Raw genomic sequence first — 5,858 nt, forward strand, 5'->3', positions numbered from 1 at the left:
CATCCATAATTAACTGTATCGAAAAATGTAGTGCCTTCTCTATTGGGTACTACTTCTTCAATACAGTTAATTGATGTGGGACAAAGAATTTAGCATGTGGTCAAGCTTCTATTTCAAATGCTCTTCGCTCTTTTCACCACCTTAGAATTTTCTTCTGTTCTTCTATCCGTCTTTCATTTCAACTCTTTAATTGTCACCGATAAAGCCGCAAATTCATTTCATAAAACAAATTCACGGTGATTTCTCCTCTTAAAATAATAAAAATAATTCGGCTATAAAAATCAATTACAAAACATCGTTCCGATAATCGAAAATAGTTAGGCCAAGATTTCTGACCGTTGACCGTATGCGACAACTCAATCCAGTTGGAACATCCGCACAAAACGAAAATAAGAAATCTACCTAGCCATCGATGGAACGATATCGCACAATAGAAGACTTAACAGAGCAACCACATGCTAAATTTTTCGTCCGTTCGGCACATGTGCACACTCACATGGCGGTCGAACCATCCATAATTAACTGTATCGAAAAATGTAGTGCCTTCTCTATTGGGTACTACTTCTTCAATACAGTTAATTGATGTGGGACAAAGAATTTAGCATGTGGTCAAGCTTCTATTTCAAATGCTCTTCGCTCTTTTCACCACCTTAGAATTTTCTTCTGTTCTTCTATCCGTCTTTCATTTCAACTCTTTAATTGTCACCGATAAAGCCGCAAATTCATTTCATAAAACAAATTCACGGTGATTTCTCCTCTTAAAATAATAAAAATAATTCGGCTATAAAAATCAATTACAAAACATCGTTCCGATAATCGAAAATAGTTAGGCCAAGATTTCTGACCGTTGACCGTATGCGACAACTCAATCCAGTTGGAACATCCGCACAAAACGAAAATAAGAAATCTACCTAGCCATCGATGGAACGATATCGCACAATAGAAGACTTAACAGAGCAACCACATGCTAAATTTTTCGTCCGTTCGGCACATGTGCACACTCACATGGCGGTCGAACCATCCATAATTAACTGTATCGAAAAATGTAGTGCCTTCTCTATTGGGTACTACTTCTTCAATACAGTTAATTGATGTGGGACAAAGAATTTAGCATGTGGTCAAGCTTCTATTTCAAATGCTCTTCGCTCTTTTCACCACCTTAGAATTTTCTTCTGTTCTTCTATCCGTCTTTCATTTCAACTCTTTAATTGTCACCGATAAAGCCGCAAATTCATTTCATAAAACAAATTCACGGTGATTTCTCCTCTTAAAATAATAAAAATAATTCGGCTATAAAAATCAATTACAAAACATCGTTCCGATAATCGAAAATAGTTAGGCCAAGATTTCTGACCGTTGACCGTATGCGACAACTCAATCCAGTTGGAACATCCGCACAAAACGAAAATAAGAAATCTACCTAGCCATCGATGGAACGATATCGCACAATAGAAGACTTAACAGAGCAACCACATGCTAAATTTTTCGTCCGTTCGGCACATGTGCACACTCACATGGCGGTCGAACCATCCATAATTAACTGTATCGAAAAATGTAGTGCCTTCTCTATTGGGTACTACTTCTTCAATACAGTTAATTGATGTGGGACAAAGAATTTAGCATGTGGTCAAGCTTCTATTTCAAATGCTCTTCGCTCTTTTCACCACCTTAGAATTTTCTTCTGTTCTTCTATCCGTCTTTCATTTCAACTCTTTAATTGTCACCGATAAAGCCGCAAATTCATTTCATAAAACAAATTCACGGTGATTTCTCCTCTTAAAATAATAAAAATAATTCGGCTATAAAAATCAATTACAAAACATCGTTCCGATAATCGAAAATAGTTAGGCCAAGATTTCTGACCGTTGACCGTATGCGACAACTCAATCCAGTTGGAACATCCGCACAAAACGAAAATAAGAAATCTACCTAGCCATCGATGGAACGATATCGCACAATAGAAGACTTAACAGAGCAACCACATGCTAAATTTTTCGTCCGTTCGGCACATGTGCACACTCACATGGCGGTCGAACCATCCATAATTAACTGTATCGAAAAATGTAGTGCCTTCTCTATTGGGTACTACTTCTTCAATACAGTTAATTGATGTGGGACAAAGAATTTAGCATGTGGTCAAGCTTCTATTTCAAATGCTCTTCGCTCTTTTCACCACCTTAGAATTTTCTTCTGTTCTTCTATCCGTCTTTCATTTCAACTCTTTAATTGTCACCGATAAAGCCGCAAATTCATTTCATTAAAACACATAAGTTTTTTTTTCAATTTACCGATTTTCTAGGTTTAATCAAATCCCTTGGAAGGCCCCGTGTTTCTAGGTTTACCCAAAGCTAGGGGCAATCCCCTAGCCCGGTCCGCAACGCGAAGCGTGAGGACCATACTTCATTTTAGTTCGAACGCGAAGCGTGAGGAGGCTTCCTCGAAATTTTGATCCATCATTTTAGGACGGCCACGTCTTTCTAGGTTTATTCAAAGCCCTAGGAAGGCCCCGTGTTTCTAGGTTTACCCAAAGCTAGGGACAATCCCCTAGCCCGGTCCGCAACGCGAAGCGTAAGGACCACACTTCATTTCAGTTCGAACGCGAAGCGTGAGGAGGCTTCCTCGAAATTTTGATCCATCATTTTAGAACGGCCATGTCTTTCTAGGTTTATTCAAAGCCCTAGGAAGGTCCCGTGTTTCTAGGTTTACCCAAAGCTAGGGACAATCCCCCAGCCCGGTCCGCAACGCGAAGCGTTTGAACGCGAAGCGTGAGGAGGCTTCTTCGAAATTTTTATCCATCATTTTACGCCAAACGGTCATTATGCCAAATGACCATTATGCCAAACGACCATTATGCCAAACGGCCATTATGCCAAACGACTTTATGCCAAACGACTTTTATGCCAAACGGCGTTATGCCAAACGGCTTTATGCCAAATGACTTTATGCCAATCGGTATACACGCTAAGAAATTTTTACATACTGAAACCGTAAAAAGTACATACTTTGAAGTTCGTTTCATTTTACGTGCGGTGAGTTTCGGAGACTCGGTGAATTTTACATACTTTCCCAGTTCTTTCTGTTTTTGAAGTTCCTCTCCGTTGAAACAACTACAAAATATGTAAAATTGAGGATGACGGCGTTGTGCTTCTCACTCGCACCACCATAATATCAGTCTGTATTTTGCATCCTACTTGCACGCACACAACTTTTCCAAAACTGCCGGTTAAGTCTTTCCGAAATCATCAAAATTTCTTTGCTCCTCTCGGTAAGTTTGAAAACATTTATTTCTGCTGTATGTTTTATTCAATTTTTGACCATAATTTTAGGAAAGTTGTTGGTTTCCTCTAGGTCCCGAAGCGACATGCCGATTCCACCATAGTCCCGGCCGCAACCAAGTCAACCAGAAAGCATGGGTAATATTTCTTTTTTTTTAATTTTAGCATTTTTTACCATTTCTTTCTTCTATATGATTTACAACCTCACCGGCTACTCCCGGTTCCCCTGGACACCCAGCCCCAGAATCAGCAGCCCAATGACCAGCCCAAGCTAACCGATGTCCCGAAGTGACCAATGCTATAACGGTGGTTTTTGGTTTACCCATCATGCTATGGCTACTTCAAAATTATCCCCAGCGAAGAACTTCTCGGGTGAGCCAACGGAGCCAGTTTGCTTTAATTTTATGGTTTATTGACAATAAATTAGCATAATAAGAAAAATGATTCAATTCAAAAGAAAATATCCCTGCTTCTAAATGAATTAAGAAATGTTCCTAATTTATGTGATTTTAACATACTTTTCAGTTCACGCAGCCCTACGTTCTTTTGCGTACTTTCTACATACTCGTCCGTACCAGCCTTACTACATAATTTTTCGTATCATCCTTTTTACATACTAGGGTAACGGACCTATTTTGGACCGCTTTGGGAAGTGGCTATGCTATTTTCTGGAATAAAAAGGCATATGTTACAATTTCCGACTGCTTTATCCATTCATTACGAAGATGAAGGCTTTTTCTATCGAAAAATATCGTCGTTTGATGCAATGTAACAAGATTTAAGCCTAAAAACACGTTTTTCCGATCATTACTCTGGTCAGTATTTTGGACCACCAGGTTTCTATTTTGGACCACCCTTTGGACCTATTTTGGACCACCCTTAAACTAAATAAGTTTTTTTTCTAAATTTTGTTATATTTCGACAGCGATTGATGCGCAATTATGTGAATTATTCAGACAATTTTGTCTTTTCTTATTGTTATAGACCCAGGCATGTCAAACTAGGGGTGCGGCCCTCTACGTCATAGAAAATATTGCTGATCCACTCTTTTTTTCTATTTCTGCGATAGCTGATTTGGGCTCCCGTAGGGTACCACTGTAAAAAAAAATTACAGTATTCAAGAAAAAAATGAGCATTGTTCTACATAAGGATTATATTTATCGACTGAAATTAAATCGAATGAACAAGCGGAAAACATTGGAAGATGATTCAATAAAAAGTTGTCAAACAAACATGTATACCAAATATTATTATTGGATTATCTATTGTTTATAAAACAAAAAATTGTGTTTGCCTTGAGCTTGGTCAATCAGCGGTCAAAATCATGAAAAAAATGAAAACCTGTAGTTGTTTAAATAAGTTAAGAGTTCAACGATACGGTAGCGATCATTCATTGAATGTTGGATTTCGTGCAATGTTTTGCAGTCGGGGTTATCCGTATAAAGTTTAACTGAAAAGCGGTTAGCGTGTAGAAAACCGTCAGATTTTATACTGATTTGACAGATCGCATAAATTTCGCAGTTATGAGTGTGCAGTCCAATTTTTTGCGATGCGAATGGTATTATTTTCTATAATAGACTATTCACCTTACACAACTCCTTTTTTTAACTTCTCGTATACGATTTGTTACATTTTAACGACAACATAATTGAATTCGACTAGCATATAAAGTATCAAAGACGCATTCATCGCATCAAAAATTTTCGTCATGCCAAATTCGTTAATTATCAGGCTATGGAAACATGTGTTTTCAATAATGTAGATTGTTTTTTGTTTTGTCTGGGATTTTAACGCTCGTAATTAATTCAATCTCAATGAATACTAAGAATAATAATATTTCATTCCGTTGACTTCATGTTTATTCCTCTCTTGCAAAATAATGATTTGAAGATTGATTCAAGAATTTACTTCTTAACTTTTCAATGAAATTAGTAAGTGAGAGTGATTTTTTTAACTGTGTTTACTGCTCCGGCTAGCCTACCGCACGGAAGGCTACCGTCGCGCGATTAGAAATTTTCCCAGTAACCGCAATATTTAATGCGGCCCGCACACCTAAACGAGTTTGACATGCCTGTTATAGACTGTTCCTCTGTTATACAGTGTGTTCCAAATGTTATGAAAATTCTGACAGCAGACTGAAATCTCGACGAAATTTGTTCTGCAGTGTTCAATACTGGCCAGTTGGCTTATCTTTAGACTCAATTTTCAGAACGCAAATCTCCTTCAGGCGACCCAATGATTAGTTGAGAAAGTCTGACATCTTGAACTTTTCGACATCAATTGATGCATTTTGACTTCCAAAACCTTAGTGGATTTGGTTTGGCTTCAGTTCTGTCAATAGATTCAAAAAGATAAAAATGTGGGAGATTTTTTATATCTTTTAAGCCATCTAAACCCAGATTTTTTTCACAAAAATTCAGTTTTAAGTTTGATACTAATTTTGTTCTAGGATAAAATTTATCGTTGGAGTAATTTTCCAACAGTTTTTTTTTAAATTGCATAACCACAGGGGCTAAAAACCTAGATTTTTAGAACTTCATCGCTTGTAAAATTTACACATTTCAACCATTTTTTTTCCAAGTT

General features: G+C 37.5%; 1 long non-coding RNA gene across 1 annotated transcript; it reads left to right on the forward strand.

The window, feature by feature from the left end:
- The first annotated feature begins 3,039 nt into the window (after positions 1-3,039).
- On the forward strand, positions 3,040-3,584 carry LOC129745116 (uncharacterized). The gene is made up of 3 exons (XR_008737079.1): positions 3,040-3,265; positions 3,327-3,413; positions 3,514-3,584. It is a non-coding gene; the product is annotated as an uncharacterized LOC129745116 (long non-coding RNA).
- Positions 3,585-5,858: the final 2,274 nt, after the last annotated feature.

Source organism: Uranotaenia lowii, chromosome 2 (assembly GCF_029784155.1).
Source record: "Uranotaenia lowii strain MFRU-FL chromosome 2, ASM2978415v1, whole genome shotgun sequence".
Classification (NCBI taxonomy): domain Eukaryota; kingdom Metazoa; phylum Arthropoda; class Insecta; order Diptera; family Culicidae; genus Uranotaenia; species Uranotaenia lowii.